Here is a 21293-nt window from a genome sequence, read left to right as displayed (position 1 = left end):
AGGCCTAGGTTGCATGTTTCTTGATCCAAAGCAGCTCTCTCTTGAACAGGCAATTACCACATTAGTATCTATTACCATTCAAGCCAACATCTCATGGAAAAAAATATATCAAAAGCTGTGTCTTCCAGGAACACCACAGTTAGCACAGGGGCTCCAATATTCATGAACATCATCTGCAGGCAGCCAAGCAACTTAAACTTGAACGTTCTCACCAGAACGCTCCTATGAAACTCATATTCCTCATATGGAATCATACATGAGGGACATGCCAGCACTAAGTGAAGTCTAGTTTAAGTATTTATCACATGCACTCTCCCCCTGTCACAACACAAAGAGTGAGAATTAAAAAAAAAAAAAAAAAAAAGAGAAAGATTGGAAATGAAAGAATTATCTAGTCCATTAGCACTCGTTGGCTCCTGCAAATGAACTACCACCATGCCCTCACATGCAACCACAAATGAACATCTCATTCATGTAGGTGGTAGGTGTTGAAAGCTGAAGACATCTTCTATTTAAGATGCCATTTCCAAACGCCTCCCTAAAAACTCCAGAAGAATCAGTCCATGTAGCTAAGGATCCGATCTTCAAATGTTTACTCACAGGAGTAGCTGCAGTGAAATTCGAAATCAGATCATAGGGACTACACACATGAATAAGCTTTTGCACGGTAAGGGCTTTAGCCCCCATCTTCTGTCATCTGCCAAATGTGCTACAGTAACAAGAGAATGCAATGGTAGCTGAGGTCTGACCTGTTAAAAAGCCTTTGTTAATGTTCTAACAGGGCAGTGAGGATTTATTAAATAAATAAATAAAGCATACACGCCTGCATACAAAACAAACTCCCAGGAATGTAAGAAGAATCCTGTAAAAGTTGCAGCTCTACTGCCTTCCAAAGAAAATAGGAAGGCAATCCATATAAAATCTAACCATAATAAATCACTAAAATCTGTTCTTCATGGCTACCACTATAGTACAGTGCTTCCAAAGCAAGACTGGGTTCACCGTTCAGATTCCTGAGAGCATGCATTTGTCAACTGCAATCTTCTCAAACTAAAGCTCCCAATCTCTGCAGGGTTCAGGTCTCAAATGTATTCAAATAGGGCAGAACTGCTGTTATCTAATGCCCTTCCAAGACTAAGTTCTGGTGTGGAAGGAGAGCACAAATCATCTTCTTCACACCACTTGGGCAACCAAAAAAAAAAAGGTATTTTGGTCATCCATTATTAAAATTGTTACTTAGCCATGAATAACCCTCCAGACTGGATGTCAACAGATCAGCAGGCACTGCCTTCAGCCCATAAGCAGGCTGCTCATTTCACCTGTAAAGAAGATTAGATGCCTTCAGCATATCAAGGAAACAAGTATAAGAATAGATCGTGTGGCATTTTAGCTCCATCTATCTTTAAAATTTCCCCAAAGAGTTGGATTTTTTTTTGTCCCATTTAAGTTACTACCTCATCATCATATGACTGGCCTCCACTGCCATGACATACAAAACTTCAGTATATGGTAACAGGCCCCCCAGAAAGTCATTCCACAATCTGAAACATCATCTACCCTTCAAACACACTAAAAATAGATTGCTCACCCCCTTGAGGTCTCAGCAGCCCATCTGATATTACAGTACAGTATTAGCAAACCTATGTGGACATGAATTCTTAAAATAAGTATCTTCAGAGATAAGACCACAACACCAGCAAGCAAATTATGCTCCTGCACATAACTGAAGTAACATGGTTGAACCTCTGGAAGCACTGAAGAACCATGGAGGCAATGAGCATTTTGGGGTGTTTTGCAAGACAACATCACGCGCAACGTTTGGTCAACCTGCCTGTCATCCTGCCAAGCAACTTCTGACTCAAGGCTTTTGGTCTGAAAGACATTTCCTGAGTGTGACCTCAGCAGTTTTAATGTGGTTCCTTGGGAAGCCAACATGCTGAAAATTTTGTATTTCCCTCTCAAACACACACATATTCCTAAAGTTGAAACACAGCAGAGCATTTGTGGAGAGGGCGTGGACTGGAAAATTCATTGTAGTACATTATCACCTCTGTAATCTGATCATTTAAAAATAATTCAGGTTTACTCATTTATTCATGCAGCTGGTAGACCCAAATAAATTGACTCACTCTTTCAACAGCTCCAGTGAGTAATACAGTTATGCCCTTGGAGCCAGAAATTTCAGAAGGTGCCCAGATAACCTGGCAGCAGAAACCTGCAAGCTCTTGAGAAACAGCAGCTTCTTCTCAAGCTGGGCGAGGCCCAGGAAACATACTGGAAGCCAGCACCTGAAGGGTTAAATACCCAACTCCACCAAACCCTGAGCTGAGAACCATCATATACGCTGATTCACACAATGGCCTTCGGTCATATTTACCTCCTGAAGACCTGATAAGGTCCTCCTCTCCCTCGGTCCTGGTGCTATCACAGGCAGTGCTGTTTTACACCATACACTTGATCGCTTGGTCACAGACAAGAGAACTTGACCTCCATATGACCTGACATAGCTGAAAGCCGATATGCTTTCTCCCCACTGCCCTCCCCCACCAAAGATAAAAGGTCAGTTAGACCAGGAGGAACTGGTCCACACAGACTTCAGGTTACACAAATCAACTTTGGGGATGCACTCCTGGCCAGGAACCCAAAGCCATTCTTGCAGGGCTGCAAGCTACAGCTATTTGAGAGGGCAGTAACAATTCAGCAGCCAGGAGCTAATTAACTGGACTGAGAGCTGTCTGGCTGCTCTCAATTTTCCATCAGCCATTTGCTAACATTTTTACACTTGTCAAGTTGTTTAGCTGTGCGTAATAGAAGCATGGTTTCAGAGCCCACCAGCACGGGAGGTTCCATATCCTGTAGTCAATGCCATCCAACTTGTAGACAAGGAAAGGAAAAACTGATTGGGCAAGACAGCAGACCAATCAAGTGAGGAGAAATTATTCCTAACTTGCATAATAAATGTTGTCATTTATTTATTTTTCTGCCAGTACCACTTGTCATACAACACAGAGGATGAACTGTCTCCTTGTAGCCATTTCCTTCCTAGATTTTACTGCATTACCAGATAAACTACATAGATACTTTGTATCTTTGCCATACCCACCACAGTCAATAGCAGATCTGAGAACAAATGATCATCTGAACAACCAAAGCAACATAGAAACCACCTATCACTATTCCTAGATCTCCCTGTATTTGCAAACAACAGATTAAATCTGCCGCCCTCTCACTGACCAGAACCACTCCACAAAGGAGCTTCTTTCTTTTTTTTTCTTTCATACATATTCTTTTGTTTCACCATAACCAGCAATAGCATGCAATACCCAGGTCTTAAGTTCTCATATCCCTCTTAAATCCTGTTTATGTCTATTCTACTGCATGGAGGGATGGATGGTTTAAGGAATTCAAAAAATTAAGACCAAGATTTTCAAAGCTGGCCACTAGCCATTTGGTCTCTTTGGTGGTTGGTCAGAGACCCCTAAAGCCCAGTTACGATGATCCACACGCCCACAAATTCATAGAAGTTTGACAGAACTGGAGCAATCTAAGTCTAATTTAGAATAAACAGGGACTCAGGGCCATCTTGAAGTTTTGGCCAGAAGTGAGTAGGAAATAAATAAATAAGGAGGGGAAGGGAAGGGAAGGGAAGGGAAGGGAAGGGAAGGGAAGGGAAGGGAAGGGAAGGGAAGGGAAGGGAAGGGAAGGGAAGGGAAGGGAAGGGAAGGGAAGGGAAGGGAAGGGAAGGGAAGGGAAGGGAAGGGAAGGGAAGGGAAGGGAAGGGAAGGGAAGGGAAGGGAAGGGAAGGGAAGGGAAGGGAAGGGAAGGGAAGGGAAGGGAAGGGAAGGGAAGGGAAGGGAAGGGAAGGGAAGGGAAGGGAAGGGAAGGGAAGGGAAGGGAAGGGAAGGGAAGGGAAGGGAAGGGAAGGGAAGGGAAGGGAAGGGAAGGGAAGGGAAGGGAAGGGAAGGGAAGGGAAGGGAAGGGAAGGGAAGGGAAGGGAAGGGAAGGGGAGTCAATCAAACAAATCCATCATTAACCATATTAACCAACTTCACTGATCACTCTAGAACTTCAGCCAAATGCAACATGGGAAATATAGAACTATTTGAGCTGCCAATTTAAAATCAAAATGAAGAATAAATCAGAAAGGAAAAAAATCATTATCAGGCAGCTGAACTCTGACTTTCAGACTGCAGCAAGTCCTTTATTAATGATCCCTTTCTTGGCTAGACATTATATTAAAGTCTTCAACCAGTCAACTAAATTTCAAGCCATTGGATGGTAAATACAGCATCCTGTATGTCATTCTTGACCCAATTCTTCCAGCACATACAGTCTTCACTTATCCACCCTATTTATTTGATAGTCAAGGAAAAATGTGAAAAAATGGAGTTCTAGATCACAAATTTTTGATGTCACCTTCTCCCACTCTCCCTTTTCTTTGCTAGCAATCAAAGATCTGGGGACAATGTGTGGGAAGGAGGTGATCATGGCACTACCCTATTTTGAAGCCATTTGCATGGCAACTGACCAGTCCAGTTTGCTTTGTATCAGCAGCATGACCCATCTTCTTCCCAGAAAGAATATCCTATGATGCCTTCTTCCCACAATCACTGTTACCACCCTGAAGCAGCACTATCTGAGTCTTAGGAACTACCAGAGAGAAGGAAGAGCTTGCTCATTCGGGCAGTGCAAAGAAGCCCCTATTGTCCCACAAGGCCACGGAAACAGTGACCACATGTACATCAGAAGATTCCATTTTTAGCATCTTTCAAAACAAAGTCTTCTCTTTCACATTATCACGAGCACACTGAATCCTCAGTCTTCCTATATCATTCTCTGTAATGTCTGCTTTGTTTTGTCTTGAAAAATCATTCTCCTGCCTCTCTACCCCACGCAATAGCTCTATTAGCAGCAAGTTTCCACTACACATAATTATGGCATGCCTTAGCCTACTTTTCTGTTTGCTGAATAGCTCTGCCTATTTTCTACTTGTGCTGATGCTACCATTTACTTTTCCTGACACACTAATCCTTGTATCCTTTGAAGGCCTGACTTCCATGACAGCAGCTGGGGTTCTCAGGCCCTTTTCCAGAGCTTTTTATTAGCAACAGTAATGCCGTCACTCAACATCCTACCTCTTAATCTTCAGGTCAGCATAGAGTCTGTACCTGTAACAAATGCTGCAGATAGATACAGTGCCCAGTGCTGCTGGTCACCCATTACCTAAATGACTAGCAAGTTATTAATTTTATATCCCTGGAATTGAAAGGAGAAGGCACATCATGAAGGTATCTATCTTCTCCTCTCACAAGAGCATGAAGTAACTCTCCATTTTTCTGCTTTCCACTCCTCACCGCCCCCCCCCCAAAAAAAACCCTTAACAACTGGATTATTGATTTAACTGGTTTAAAACTAACATCAGTAGACTAGTGAATCAAATGTTTTCCTTGAGTTATTTGTCCTCAGCACACTGTCCTTGCAATGATTGCTGCCCTGATAAGCTCTCAGTAAGTCCTCCCTAATCACTTATGACATTGATGCTGTGCCTACAGCTCTTTATGCTGACATTATTAAATATGTATTCTTAAAAAGACTGTATTTGACTCTTCACTCGAGAATGATGATTGCACATCCTGAAATGCTTCATTTCCATCTTTAAATTTGAAGCACCAAATAAAGTTATATTGAGTATTTTTCTTGAGGAACTTTGCTATATCCTTCTCAAAAAATTGTTTTCAGTCCTACTCAAAAAAGTACTGTAAACTGCAAAGACTACCCAGAGAGGCACAAGAAGGTTTTTAGATCATGGAGAAACAGTACACCATTATTGCTACATATGGGACTGATGGGTCTCAAAAATGACTGCAAAGTGATCTCAAGAACCAATGATGGAGAGAAAGTTATTTCCCAAACATTGCTTAAAAAAAAGTTTCTTCAAGCAGTGCTTGGGCAGCCGTATACAAGGCTGATGATTCAAGTATAATACACTAAAAATAAATATTCCCATCTCCTAAGACATTTTTCAAACCCCTTCAGAGCTATGTTTGCACCACAATATGTGGCATAGCTTCATTAAAAGTCAAGAGATGAGTGGCAGACTTCAGATCATCAGTATTGTTTCCAAAGTCAAAAAGATAAAATGGAATAAAACTCAAAATAATCTCATGTGACCCATTTACCCATGCATTGAACTTCCCAAACACATGGAGAAAGCAGAAGAATATTTCCAAAACTCAGGACATAAACAACAACTGAATTCTTTTAAATCTTGTCCCCTCATTTGGAAACCTCTATTAAAGACTTTTCACTACAACCAACAAGATAATTATCATAAGTTGAACTATCTCCTTTCCTCCCCCCTTTTCTTCTTTCAGCACTGGCATACAAACCATGCTATTTTAACTTCTTTCCTGTTCTCCCAGTTCTTCTGGAACATTTTATTTTCAACAGTCAACTCATTTGGAGAAGTGCCATGCTGAAGTTCAACCTTTTACAACGTTAACTATGTCTCTGCCAGCAGCTGAAGACTTGCATCAAACGACCTTCTCCAGCACCTCTTTGATTAAGGAATTTGAATTCCTCTCTCTAAGAGGTTAGAAGATATTTGAGCAGCCTTCTTTCTTATCATACTTCTTCAAAATTACTCTCACTCACTGAAGAGTGAGTGGGAATTCTCCTTATTCCCTCCTCAATTAACACTTTGTAGACTCTTGTCGAAGACCATATATTTTACTAAGCACCCGAAAGACTGCCATTAAAAAACACAAGGAGGCTGCTTGATTATTTAGTACTCTAGAAGACAGGAACTGTTTGAAAAGACAGCAAGCATTTAGATTGATGAACCTAAACCTTCTTACTGAAGACAGTAATTAGAAGTTCATACTTGATCATATCTTTTAAGTGTTAAACAAATCATACAATTCTGCCATTAGCAGTAGACAGTTTTCATCTGGAACAAGTTCACAAAATATGTTACTTCAGTTCAAAATAGAGAAACCTCCATGAAAAGAGTATTTGCACCATTTCCTATTATAATGCAAGGAAGAAGAACAGAAAGTCAAAAGGAACAAAATAAGAACAAAGACACAAAGACATAAAGGTCTTCATAGACCTTCCCTGATCTATCAAAAAAAGATCGACTTCTTCTACCAGTACCTCAGTCGCGCTTCAAGATTTTGGGGGGCAAGAGAGAGGGGGCAGGGGTTGTTTGTTTGTTTTTCCATTTTTTGTCTCAGGATGTGGTTAGCAATAACTTCATATCAGAGAAAAGTTAGTTAATGAATACTACATATTTAACAATTTCACAGATATGAGTCCTTTTCCTAAGTCTTGCACTACAAAGCTGTGTTCTTCTGCTCAATTTGAGAAATTATCCACAACAACAGGAAGAGAAAGTGTTACAGCCAACCAGAGCAATCTCAGTTTATACTGTAACTCTACACATTGTTTGTAAATAATCCAAAAACCATGATAGGAAAACCTCTTTTGCACTTGTTACTGGCAGTTCCAAATTTCAAGAGGCATCTTTAGACTTTTGTGAAGTAACCTTCCTCAAACTGGAACTTGTTCTATTATAAGATGCTAGTTCTTCCCATTTCCTTTCTAAAGCTAAAATTAAATTTGTCCATTCCTTAGGGCCCAGAGTAACATCTGCCAGATGTCCAAACATCTACACAGAGCACATTTCTCCTCCAACACTTACCAACTCACTTTTTAATCACTTGTGTCTTCAGAAAAGAATCCATCCTTCTTTAAGTCAAAATTTACAAGACTATGAAATTTGGTTTCAAGTTGACTAAATTAAAATGATCATATTTTTCCTACTTCTTCTTGCTTTTTGTTTCTCTGCTTTCCATACCTAGAATCCCATTTTGTACTTACATTCTTCTCAGTTTGAGTGTACACAACATGTTTTTTAGTTTTCCTCACATAACAAAATAATTTTGAAAATTGATGGAAATAAATTCTAAATGTGACTTTTTTAAAGCTATACTTCTCAACAATGCAATGCATTATGAACCTAATAAAAGCATATAAGTAAACCAATTTATGGGTTTAATATAATGTTTTAGGCAGTGGTGTGCAGAGTATTTTTTTTTGAGAAGAGTGAATATGTTTATATGCTGAAGAACAAGCTATGAATATGGAGCTTCTTGAAGAGCTTGCACCATCAAAAATTTCTAGATGCTCACAAATCAAAAAGAACTAAAATCCATTGTTTAAATACAGAAATTAGTAATTGTCAAGAACATGCTAGTCATCAATATCTCATGAATTAGGAGAACTGAATGAATTAAAGGAATTAAGATAATCTTTCTTTGGATTCTTTGGATTGTTTTGGAGTGGCTTTTGTTTTTTGTTTGTTTGTCTTTGTTTTAAAAATCAAAATAGTCCCTTTTTAAACCTTTAACAGCAAGGTGAACTTCATTTCAATCCATCCAGAAAGCAACTAACAGCATTAACTAGAATATTACTCTCTGAAGATATTTCAGTCTCATAGTGAAGAGCATCCCCCATAGAAGTAATACCACTCTCACTCCAACTCAAACTGTTCCAAGAATGTTTGGTTTTCTAGGGTTCCTATTAGTCCAGGGTAGATGTTCAAGCCCCCTTTATAAAGATCCTCATCTTAAATCTCAAACTCATTCTTAGATTGTCCATTCCATGTTCAAGAGCAGTATATTTGCAGGCCACATTGTAGTGCAAGCATCTGCCAGGATGACCTTTCATTAACTAAGAAGATATTCACAATTTGAAATACAGACAGATATCTAAGGAGGATATATACATGATGGAGGGAATGGATGGCTTAGAATGTGACCCAAATCATCGAAGTTCTATGGGGAGTGTTTCATTTTCTTTTGTGGGTTCTGACTGAGACCTGTATTGAAGTTGAAAATTGCACCCATGAATACCACCTCAGGGAAAAAAAAAAAAAAAAAAGTTAAATTTTCTCATTTTCTCTTTACTTCATCCAAATGTAACAATAAACATATCTGAAATAGCATCTCAGTTGTCCACTTTAGGACATGTTTCATTTCAGAGACATGGAAGGTATCACAGAAAGCTGAGTGACATATCACCAACCAGAATTTAAGAAATTAAATATATTTTCCAGGTATGCTACATGATATACAATTTCTATAGCAAAATACAAAAGAAAGGCATTGATTTTAACCTTGCATCATCTCAATACCAGGTTCATCACTAGTCATTACATCTTCAAATCCTTCTATTGTTGGTACACTTGGGGGAGTGTGTATAAACTCACTGGTCTCCCATCCTATCACTTATGCCTCTCGTATGTAAAGCATTCCTTCCTAAGCTTCTCTGAGTGGTTTTTGTTCAAAAAGTACCAATACCTTCCCATGGAGCAATGCCTTCAAGCTCAGTAGCACTGCACTCTGTACCCTCATGCATTTCAACATGGAGTTTGAATTTGAATTTTTTGAGGAACTGCATCTGCTACGCAACTGATGTGCAAATTGAGATTGGTGAAAAAAAGAATGAGGTCTCATTTGAGATTACTCAAAATGATTGCAGATGAAAAGGTGGGTTAAAAAAATAACCCACAGATTCCTTTTCAGCTTCTTTCTTACTTTAAAGATCTTAAGTTTCCATAATGACATTAAAATCCTAGCAAGAATGTTGCCAAAAGTTTTCAGAAAAAAAATGTTTTAGGACACCAAAAAAGATAACTGTGAAACCATTTAGCTTTTCCAGGAGAAATTGTGTATTTTATGGTGCTCTGAGGAACCTGCTAAAAGCTTCACAGTATCATTTTTATGCAACCTAGGGAGTGAAGAAAAATATTTCATCTTAATTTAAAATACATCCAAAAGAAGAAATACTCTTGAAAATGAGAAGTTAAAAATCCTCAAAATCAGGCATCACCATCATCACATAGAAAAAAAATACATTTCATGATGTTCTGTGGAAGAACCTGAGCAGTCTCAAGCTGTGGGCACTTACCTCCAAATGATTTCAAAAATCTATAAATATATACATATATGCACTATTTCTTTGGCCAACCGATCAACCTTCTAAATTCTGTGGTCTTTAACCAAAGAAAAATATCTAGAAAGGTGACCTCCACATGAAAGCATAAGAGCAAAAAAGCCTGAGGATGTGTTTCTCTGTGTGAAGGAGAATCTGAGCAATTTCCTCCAATCCTCATTTCCTGATAGCATGAAGTCAGAGAGAAGACCCATCACAATGTTGTACATTGAAAAAGCTGAAGAAACCCTAGGGGAAAAAATCATGATTAAGCCAGCTACTGCCAGCAAAGCTTCAAAACATGGAGAGACATCCACGATGTTAGGAGCACTTCCCATCTCAGCTTTGTCTACTCTCTCTCTCCTCCATTTTCTGGTGGAGCTAGAGAACATGACATGGCTTACCTGACTCAGATCACAGCTCTCTGCCAAACTAGTCACTTCCTCTTAGACATGCAAGCAGCTTCATGAGACAAACAGACCCCCACAGACACACACACACAAAAGCAGCAGCAGAAAGCACTCAAACTTGAAGGTCTTTCTCCTTCCAAACACCAGAAAAACGAATGAAACTTTTCCTTTTTTCTCCCCAAAGGAGGGAGGTGAGGGGGGGAGAAATCCTATCAGATCAGAACTACATGAAGCTCCAGGAGGATCTCTCTGTGTAGAAGATAGAAACTACAATGCTAAGAGGAGCAGAGGGGGGAAGGAGAAGGTTACTCCAGAAGACATAAAGAGCCTGTGGACTGTGTGTGTGCATGTGTGTGAGAGCGAGGAGAAGCTTTGTGTTGTGGAGCCTGGACTGGAACCAAAGCAGACAGCTTGCAAATGGAGGACAGGGAGATAAAGAAAGGGAAAGAGGGGGAGAGATAGGGAGAAAGCTGCTCCGGGTGGTGGAGAAAAGAACAGGGGAGGAAGCTCCTTCTCCCTTGCCTGGTTTAAAGGTAGGGACATCGGGGAACTGAGCAAGAAGAACTGGGCTCCTTCCCTTCCTTTCTTCCCTCCTCGCTCTCTTTCTCTCAGAGGAGAGCAGAAGCGTGTGTAATGGCTCCTGCTCTCCAGCTGAACGCTGTCCTCCTCCAAGCAACCTCCTGCGGGCACCACCAGCCCCCCAGCCCCAGAGCCGCCGGGGACCCCCGCATCCCAACTCCAGGAGAGCCACGGAGGGGGCACCACCGCCGGCTGAGGGACCAGCCTTGCCAGCGGCGAGGAGACGGCAGCCAGAGGGGACAGAGGAGCAGAGCAAGAGCGAGAGTGAAAGAAAGAAAAGAAAGAAGGAAAGGAAGGAAGAAAGAGGTCACCCGATTGCCTGGGTCGTGCCAGCACGGAGCTTTTCTCTCCTCCGTGTCTCTCCCGTCTCTGATCCAAGTCCACACGCACAGCACCATCCAGACCTCTCTCTCACACACACATCCACACGGGCACCCCCCACCCCGAAAGCTCGGCTGATATCTCACTTATCTCCCCATATCCCCCCCCCCCTTAATGCAACAACAAAAAAATAATTAACCGCCTTCCTCCTCCTCCCACTACCAACACCACCACCACCACCAGCACCTCCTCCTCTTCTCCTCCTCCATGCAAGAGACTTCTCTCTCAAACAAAACACCCCGCTCTCGCTCCCTCTTCTTTTTTTTTTTTTTTTTTTCTTCCTTTCTTTCTTCCTCCTTCCTCTCTTGGCTGAATGAATGGATTTCAGAGGAAGGTGGTGGAAAGAAAGAAAGACAGAAAAGACCAAAAAATTATAGAGATATAGATATATATGTATATATACACATGAGAGATGATCTCTCCAATGCCAAACCGGAGATGGGTTTTAATTGCGAGAACTTACAGGAGCGTCCCGGCACTGCTGCTCTGGCTGCTGCCTCCTCTCCTCTTCCTCTCTGCCTAGCTCTTCTTCTTGTTATTGTTGTGGAAGTTGTTTTGTGAGTCTCATGTGCTCCTTGCCAGGTCTCAGCAATGGAGGATCGCCATCTTTCCCTGCTTTTCCCCCCCTCTCTCTCTCCCTCTCTCTCTCTCCTTCACTGGTTTGCTGCAGCTGCAGATGACCTGAGATATCCGTCTCTCTCTCTCTCTCTCACTCACCCTCTGTGTCTCTCTCTGAATAATGAGCAACCAGAGGGAGAGAGAGAAAGAAGACAATCTCCTCTCCTACCACACAAAACGCAAGAGCACCAGGGGGTGCAAGAATCCTTTCTAACAACAACAACAACGTGTAGGGGAAGAGGAGGAAAAAGAGAAAGAGAAGAGAAGAAAAGAGAGGAGGAAAAGGCAAGAAGAAAGAGAGGGAGGGAGGTGGAAGAGGAGGGGGGAAAGCAAGCAAACAAGAGAGATCCAGGAGGCAGACAGATGGAGGAGAAGATGGTAGTGATAGAGGAGGAGGTGTTGGAGATGAAGGAGATTAAGAGGAGGAAGGTGGTAACAAAAAGTTAAGGTTTGGGACACTGAATCACTCACAGGCCAGGGAGGAGGAGAAGGAGGGGGAAAAGATCTGAAGAGCTTCCCCTTCCAAGCTGTTGCCTTCACAAAGCTTCTTGCACAGGAGCGCTCACCAGCCTCTGCGATGCTGGGGGAGCCGCTCAGATGGAGCTCTCTGCTGGGTCATAGCTCTCTTCCAGCCATGGCAAAAACCGGTTTCTGCAAGCAGATCTGCCCCTGAGGTGATCCCTCAGACACATCCATCTAGAGGCTAATCTTCCCTGAGCAGGGTAAAGAACATAAATGGAGCTGGAGGTTGCAAAGTATAAAACCAGATCTACCACGTGGTTGGTTTTTAATCCCCCTTCCAGCTTGCATTTGATGTGGAGAAAGGAGACTCGAATTGTCCATTTCTGGCACGTATTTTGAAGTCTTCTCCCGGAAATAAAGACACTGTCATCTCCAGGTTTTTTATTTCTCACAGGCATTTAGGAGAAAAGAGAGCTTGTACTACTGAGCACCAAAATTGCTTCCTAGCTTGGTGAAACGTTTTTTGGCTGCAAAATAAAATAAATAATCCTACCTAAAATAACTTTTATGCTTAACAACCCTAAGTTCCCTGCTCTTTTGTAGCTAATTATTTAAAACCGTGGAAAGAAATGATCAAGGCTCACAAAGAAAGGTGTCGGGGTGATGAAGGCAAGAAAGCAAAGACAAAGCTGCTCTAGCCTGCATTTTTATTTAGTCTCATTTCTATTAATCATTGTGCTAAGCTATCCCTCTTACTCCCCCTCTCCCCCCCCCCAAACCTCCCATTTCTTCCCCAAACACCAAGTCAGACACTTTCTAGTTTTTTTGTCTCACGTTGGAGAGTGGGCGGTGGGGGGGCTGGGGAGGGGGGCGGTAAGGGGTTGTGTGCAGACTCAGAAAATCAATGCATGGGAATGAGGCTGAATCAATTTGAGCACAAGGGCATGACTGGTATTGGAACATCATGGAATTTCTCGAGCTCTCAAGCTCTGCAGTCTGCATGGTTGGAAGAGAGACTAGAACCCCAAATCTGCGGTTCGGGTGAAGGGGAGACCCCTCCCCTGCTCGGAGAAGTTGTTTTTTTTTTTTTTTTTTCCCTCAGTGGTGGAGCTGAGAGGATCTTCTTAAGGCAGTCCAGATTTTACTGGCTATGGGAGAGGTCGGGCATGTTAGAACTTCATTGTCTGAACTCTCCCAGCTCAGCTGAAGACCAAATGCAGAAACACCAGTGACTGCAATAAAATAAATTAACAAAAATCGGTCGCCCAGGTACTAGTCAAATATTAAACCCATGCACTCTCCGATCTTCCCATCCCGAGGACTGCTGTGAGTACAAAGCACACAGGCAAGATCTCTCCCATTAAAGCTTTTCTTTCTTTGAGCCGTGCAAGTTAATCACTAAACAGAAGAAAGATCTTCTCCCTCCTCCTCTCTCCTCTTTCCGCTCCCCCCTCCTCCCAACAAGTGCTGTGAGAAATGGGAGAAAGAATAATTTCTGGGCAGAAGGAGAACTGTTGGATTTAGAGAATCCTTCTTAAGGAAAAGACGGAAAGCATCAGAACTGGAGATTCCTGCTAAGACTACTGGTTTCATGCAGACAAATGAAGCGGACACCTCCTAAGAAGCTGATAAAAGAACATTAAGGAAAAGGGAGGGACTGTCTTTACGGCTGCCAGAATGTGCATGTGTTCTGCCTGCAATTTTCTATAAATCATCCTCTTCTCAGGAAGAGAGCGCCTGGGCTTTGCAATCTTTGACATACCATCAACGCCGAAGCAGATAATTTACCTCTTTGTCTCTCAGAAATTACGTTTTTTTTTTTAATAAAAGAGAGAGAGAGAAAGTAAGAAAGAAAATAAAGAAAGAAAATAGAGCAACCCCACAACCACAAAACCCCCCAAACACCTGACTCCTGGCAAGCCACCCTCAAGGGAAACAACAATCCCGTTTCAAAATGAAGGTTCTCTGGAGGACCAGGCATCAGACCTGGAGACAATGTGCAGCCGCGTACGCGGGCGGAGCGCGGCGCGTCTGGCCGCGGAGGTGCCCGGCGGAGCTCCCCGTCCCCGCGAGGGGGGACCCCCTGCCCGCCGGACACCCGCGCCGGGGACACGGGCGGAGCGGAGGGCCCGGGGGGGCCCTGCCCGCCGGCGCGGAGCGGGGCGGAGCGGAGCGGAGGGCTCGGGGCAGCGCCGGATGGCAGTGCCCGGAGGGCGGCAGGTTGAGCGCCGCTGGGGAGGTCCCCGTGTCCGTCCCGTCGCCCCCCGCCTCCCCCAGCCTCCCGGGCAGGTTAATCCGTAACTTCCTCCCGGAGAGTTTGTTCCGTCCCCTCCGCGGCCGCCGGCGCCGGGGAAGCTGCTCGGGGGCAGCCGCGCGCAGCGCCCGCGCCGCGCGGGGGTCTCGGCACCCGCCGCGCCCGCAGAGCAGAGCTAAACGCCACCCCCCGGCCCGAGCCTCATTAGCCTCGCGAGTTAACAGTCCATTAAGGGCAATGCAGACACTTCGCACCTCAGCCGGTGCTGGCACCTGGCTCCCCCGGGGCGCCCGGGGCACCGGGCTGGGCACCAAGGTGCTGCTGCCTGCTCCCGAGGGCGGGAGCAGTGTCACATCTGGATGTCACATCTGGGGCGCCGAGGGGGCGGCCGCCCCGCAGGGACGGTGCTTGCCACGGGGTGGGCTGTGACCACCGGAGACGGGGTTAAAAATAATGAATAGATACATAGATACTACATATAAGTATATATATATATATGTATATATACACACACACATACATATATTTATATCTATATCTATAAAATCTGCCCCCTGCAGCCTGGAGCAGAAAGGTGAAGTCCCCCTTATGCTGGGGATTGGACTAGAGGGACAGGTTGCAGCCCCTGGCACAGGACAGAACCCTGCCCCGACCCAGGAAATCGGGAGCAGCCCCAGAGGGAAACCTGAGCGAGATCAGGCACTTCGTGCCCGGGCCAGATGTTGGCTACACACAGTGATTTACGTGTACGTTGCTCTGCATGCCCTGCGCCTGGAGCCCCTGGGAGCTGTGGTGAGCCCCATGCTGGAAGGCTAAAAGCGGAGAGAAGGGAGGGCAGCCAGCAGGAAGCTCAAGATGGTGCTATTCTGACTTTTTTTTTTTCCTTCTCCTCATCGGACCCCATTTCCCTATAGGATCTAATTAGCTCCTCAGGATTGAAAACTCAGGTATGTTTAACCAAGGCAATGAGCAGCAACAGGAGACTTTAGGAGAGCAACATGGGAAATAACACAATGAAAATACACTGCTCTGTACATAATCAACAGGGAAAAACTGTTGTTCATGTCACCTCACAGAACTGGAAGTGGCTTTTTTTTTTTTTTCCTTCTTTCTCCTCAGAAAGAAGAAGAGTTTCTTCCTTTTCCCACAATGAGCTTCAGTGATCTTCCTATTTATTCTTCACTTCATCACAGATATTTTATCCTACCAGAACGAGGCTTCTCTGCCTTGTTTATGAAAGAGACAAACCCTGTATCAGCTCACTGGAGAACTGAACATCACTATCTCCCTAGAATATTATGTTCTGCAGCTATTGAGAGAATTTCACTCTCCTATCTAAGAAGATTAGAAATGTGCTGTGCTGACCTTTACCCTGGCAACTCACTTATTTCTTTAACCTCCAAGAGTTTCCTCAGTGTGAAGGACTTTGAGAAGGAACGGGTTGGCTGGAAGCAGAGAAATCCTACTCAGATCTGTGAAAGACATCTACTCAGCAAATTTTCTTTTAGCAAACCATCTTTTTAGAGGACAGTACATTCAAGAAGGTTTATGTGTAAATAAGCAGTTAAGAACCTCTTGGAAGATTCTTCTTTCAAAACTTAAGACTTTACACCTAGTAACAAATTTTTTAATTTTTTTTTTTCTGGCAGAGCTCAGACAGAAATCTCTGGAGGCAATCTTTGCAAATATAAAATAATTTTATTATTTTCAGAGTCACCCCAGAATATAATCCACATATGGTAGACCCAGAGATAGACAAGATTTTATGCTGTAGGAATGATTAGAAGTATATCGGTACAGACCCCTTGGGCATTTGAAGTCACTTTGTTACCTGACAAACTTAAATGCTACAACTGTTAGAAACATAGTTTTTGCTTTGTTACCCAGCAAATTTATATGCTGCAACTGTTAGAAAAATATAGTTTGCTCCTTTGAGAAAACTGAATCTTCAGTTGTCAAATGTGTGGGTAAACTCATGGTTATTTTTTAGGTCTACCTTTAAGCATTCTCAGAAAGTCTATACAAGAACTGGAAGACAAGAAGTCACTTTACTGAGAGAAAAGTCCTGCCTTTTAATTTAGTCAGGAGTAACAGAAAAAGTAAACTTTAGAGTGGATTTGGTGAGTACTGCAGGTCCTCACTTCCCCAACCTCAGAACTTCTTTGAAACCTCACAGAAACCTTGTGTTCAGAGCTCACACTTCCAGTACAGTTAATGAAGAAATTCCTTCAGTGTTAAAATTAACTGGGTTGGAACCAAGCAGAGCACATCTATAGTAACTGAAAAATGAATCACAAATGGCCCCAAATCCTTAGTAAGTAATTCATCAGATTGTATCCCCTCTTAAATGATCATCTTGATTTAATAAAAAATAAAATGCAATCAGTTGAAAGGGTTTTAGCCATCATCAAAAGGCATCATCAGGAAACAAACTGATTTTTTTGGATATCCATAATTACCATTGCAAGGGTTTGCTAAGCAATGAAAGTCACATCTTGACTTCACTTCTTACTCTTTAAGAAAGAGTGACCATGAACCTTAATTAAACTCACTTTGCACTTTTGAAATCTTTAGATGTAAAATATTCTTTGAGTGCAAATTAAGTTTTATGAAATTCAGTCCTTCCCAGCACACAGCTGGATTTCATTTAACTTCTGCATGGTTTTAGATGGAGTCAAAAAGATTGAAACCATGGTCACTTTACATCTGACCTCCTGGATCATAACAACTGCTTGCTGATTAGTGTAGAGGCATTATGTCCCAACATTATGTCATACTTTCTAGAATGAAAACTTTAAGAGAGGAACAGTTTTCTTTTGTCCTTAGAAGAGATAGACACAGAGTGCCTTATGAAATCATTTTGAATTTGTTGGTCTTATCTAAATGGTCTCCTTTCTAGCCTGTATGTCTGCTATTTAATTTTTCTAGACCTACCACAAAATTCAGCAAGGTCATCTATAGCTTTATAGAGAGTGCCTGGTTCTACTGAATAATCTGTCTGGTATATGAAATTTTATGACATTTTTATTTATACATTTCAAATTTAGCACCAGTATAATTTTTTGAAGCAAACTCTAGTAGATATTTTCGTTTCTTGTGGAAGCATTTCAGGCATTGTTCATTTCCCATCCTGCTAGTCTGGGAAGGTATAAAAAGGAAACAATGCATTTTATTTCCTACTTTTGAGCTACTTCAGCTTGCAGTTGATTTCCTAACGAAGTTGTTTCTTCCTCAGCTTTTGCAGTAGTCCTCGGTTGTACATATAGGTCAACTCCAGTTCGTTTTTTTCTGTGAACACAAGGATGCACACTCCAGAAAGTTGCACACTCTCAAGGTGCATGTCAAAACTCTACCTGGTTTTTCTAATAATTTCATTTGCTTGAGGCACGCCTTTCCTGTCTGAGAGCTTGTTGCCGTTACTGTCAATCTGGAGACATTTCTATAAATACGGTGGAAGACAGTTCTCTCACATGATCTTAAGCTTGTGACCAACACAAAATGAAGGTCTTCCTCATCCACCTGCTGTCTATTTATCTCTATTTAACACTGAAATTGTTCTATTCCCATGTATTTATGGCACTTTCTTTTTTTTTTCTTTTTCTTTTCTTTTCTTTTCTTTTCTTTTCTTTTCTTTTCTTTTCTTTTCTTTTCTTTTCTTTTCTTTTCTTTTCTTTTCTTTTCTTTTCTTTTCTTTTCTTTTCTTTTCTTTTCTTTTCTTTTCTTTTCTTTTCTTTTCTTTTTTTTTTCCGTTCCACATCTTCACATGATCAGCCAAATCCTCAACTGATGTAATTTGGCTAGCTTCATTGACTTCAATGGATATACTGCTAATTTAAACCATCCGACTGGCTCCTTGCATCTAATTGGGTTAATAATCTTTACCAATTACTTTTAGTAGTTTAGATTTTTCTCCTTGTACTTGTAGGTGCTTATGTATTGAGATTGCGTGTCATTCTCTATTGGCATTTTCTATAGCCTATTTTTAAAATTCAGGTTTATTTTCTTCTACCTTCTCTGCTCTTTCTTGAACTTACCATGTTTCTTTATGCCCGCCTTGTCTTCTTGTCTTTTAAACTTTTAAAGTACATTATTGTTTCTCTCTGCGTTAATTTATTTCCATCTGCAAAATTTCAAAGGTGCTTTTCTTCTATAATATTCCATCCAGACGAGTACTTTGTCTTTTATGAAATAGAGAGTAGGTTTGCAGGTTTTGTCTTTAACTAACTGTCATGTCCTCTAGAAGCGAACTGAAGAGCTAAACTTCGTAATGTAAGACTCATGTTTGTACTGTTGCCCATGAAATATTGGTCAAGAGGTGGGTGGTTACATACGCACAAAAAATAAATTCATATGTAAAAGAAGGCATGTGCTGTAGTGCAGATTTCAAAATGTATTTCATAACCAGTGGCTTGAGACTGCCCATAGTGAAATCTCTAATAAAGTTTGGAAATAGTTTGGTGTATTTTGCTTTCTTTTTGGCAGCACTATTTCAGTATCACATTTTTCAGGCTCCTGAAACCCAGTCTACATCTCAGGTTTCAAAGTGACTGGGTGGATCTTGTTAATAGGGGGAAGGAAGGACAAAAGAAAGAAGCAAAGAAGAACACAAAAGGAAGTCCATAAATAGTACCACTTCACTTGGAAAAAAACCTCACCTATAATTACAAAAACATTTCAGCAACCCATTCTGCCTTCAGAAAGGTAACAATTATTTATACATATCAGTCTCTATGTAAATGCCACCTGTCCATTCAATATATTAATATTTGAATTAATTTCAAAAGATGATGGCAGAAAAAACATCATTTCCTCAGTAATGAACTAATTTATCTGAAAATCTGACAACTGCAAGTGGGTGGTACTCTTTTCCATGTAGTCTTACGAAAAAATACTGCTGCAATCAAGCTGGTGCTTACTATTCTAATAGTAAGGCATGCAGAGCATCAAAACTTGACAGGGAATGTAATGAGAAGTGATATGATTGAATAGAAATTTAGCAGATATGTTAGTTCTATGACATTTTGCTTAGGATCTTTAAATCTCTCTGTACACGCAGAGAGACACCTTTAATGAGAGAGACAATTTCTTGGAGAAAGTATGCTTTAAGGAAGGACTTAGAAGAGAAAATAAAGGAAATATAGCCAGAAAGCAAAAAAAGCTTTGATTTGAAATAGCCAAATGGAAGATGATGTTATGACATATATACAGTGCCTAGTTCAACAGGATCCTGTTCCACTTAATCTGGTCCTTCTAATAATATTCTTCAAGCAGTTAGGAAGAGGGAGTTCATCCCCAACTGGTCCTTAAAAATAAGTGGGGTAGCAGTGGGGAGGGAGGCAGGAAACAATCAAGTGCCAAAGAAAAGCAGCATACCACGTAAAATACTAAGAAAGAAATAAAGAGAAGTAAGCTTCAGAATTTAAGTACCAACCGTAGAAAGAGATTTCAGAGAGCAATGAGATGTAGCTGGAATGGTAGCCTGATACTTGGCAGTAGTATTTGGGACAGATTGAAGGGGACATAGCAGGTATCAGGAAATCCTACAGAAGAGTGATTATAGCAAAAGTAATCATGCTGAAGGTTTACAGAACAGGCACAGAGAAATTAACAGCTTTGGGGAAAACCATCAGGATTCATGCTCTCGATAAATATAAGGGAAAAATGTTGAGGTCAACAGCAAGGTTGCAGCTCTTCAGAAAGAAGAGTGGATGGATTATCTCTGGAGGGGTCATAATCAGATCAGTGCTGGAGACAGTTAGATCCAGTTTAGTGGTATTGTCATTAAAAAATGACAATGATTTCTTGGCCCTAAAGTGACTTAGCATTACTGTTGCTGCTTGTCTGCGCAGTTCTCAGATGTTTTTTCTTGCAGGTGCTGTTGCATATGCAGACTTCTCCCAGACACTCAGCTGTGCTCCAAGGTCCAAGTGAGCATGTTGTGTAATGTGTTTCTAGCCTTGCAGTGTGTTTCTAGCCTTTGTGATTGCAAAGAAAATTCAGATGAATGTAACTCTAACACCAGCAGATAAAGTCTGAGTCTGCCAAGTGCTTGGAGCAATATCTCCAAGAGTTTTGAACCTCTTGGCTCATCTCAAGAGGCTTTTAAATTGTAATTCTTCAGCTTCTAACTTAATCACCAGATTTAGAGGAGACTCCATATTTTCTTTTGATCATTTCAGCAGAAATTCTCTGAGGTTCTTGTTGTTTGTTTGTTTGTTTGTTTGCTTTCCCCTAATTCGAGTATGCTTCCTGTGCCATCCAGGTTAGAAAGACCAGAATTGCAATGATATCTACTTTTCTTCTTGACAACTTATAATCTAAGGGTAGGAACTGGCAGTTCAAAAACACATGACATGCCTCCTTCCCCTTTCCCTCCCCCCAAAAAAAAGGGAAAATAAAAATCAAGGCTACAGTATATAAATTGATTTGTCTATCTAATTAATTGTCCCAAAGATTTCTGGGCCAAATGATTAATTGCCCTTATATTTAGTTATTTGTAGGTATCAATATCTTAAATCTAAAAATTAAGGTAGCATGTAATTTTATGCTATCAAGAATCATTTGGCAGACCAGTTAAGGACTAGTTTGCTGGC

The 21293-nt window shown here is 41.6% G+C and overlaps 1 protein-coding gene across 3 annotated transcripts in view; it reads right to left on the bottom strand.

The window, feature by feature from the left end:
- The window catches only part of ZNF462 (zinc finger protein 462), an 87743-nt gene extending 75454 nt beyond the window's left edge, over positions 1-12289 (bottom strand). For 2 of the 3 annotated variants that reach the window (XM_088530410.1, XM_088530412.1), the window contains exon 1: positions 11830-12289. The gene's annotated coding sequence lies outside the window, so the exon portion shown is untranslated. Of the gene's footprint in view, positions 1-11296; positions 11374-11829 lie in introns of those variants that run through there. The other variant, XM_088530411.1, reaches the window with a different exon arrangement.
- Between the last annotated feature and the right edge of the window lie 9004 nt (positions 12290-21293).

Source organism: Tinamus guttatus, unplaced genomic scaffold (assembly GCF_059628265.1).
Source record: "Tinamus guttatus ecotype Peru unplaced genomic scaffold, ASM5962826v1 Tinamus_guttatus_pri_ptg000372l, whole genome shotgun sequence".
Classification (NCBI taxonomy): domain Eukaryota; kingdom Metazoa; phylum Chordata; class Aves; order Tinamiformes; family Tinamidae; genus Tinamus; species Tinamus guttatus.
Note: the sequence above shows the minus strand (reverse complement) of the source record. Positions and strands in the feature narration are given on the sequence as shown.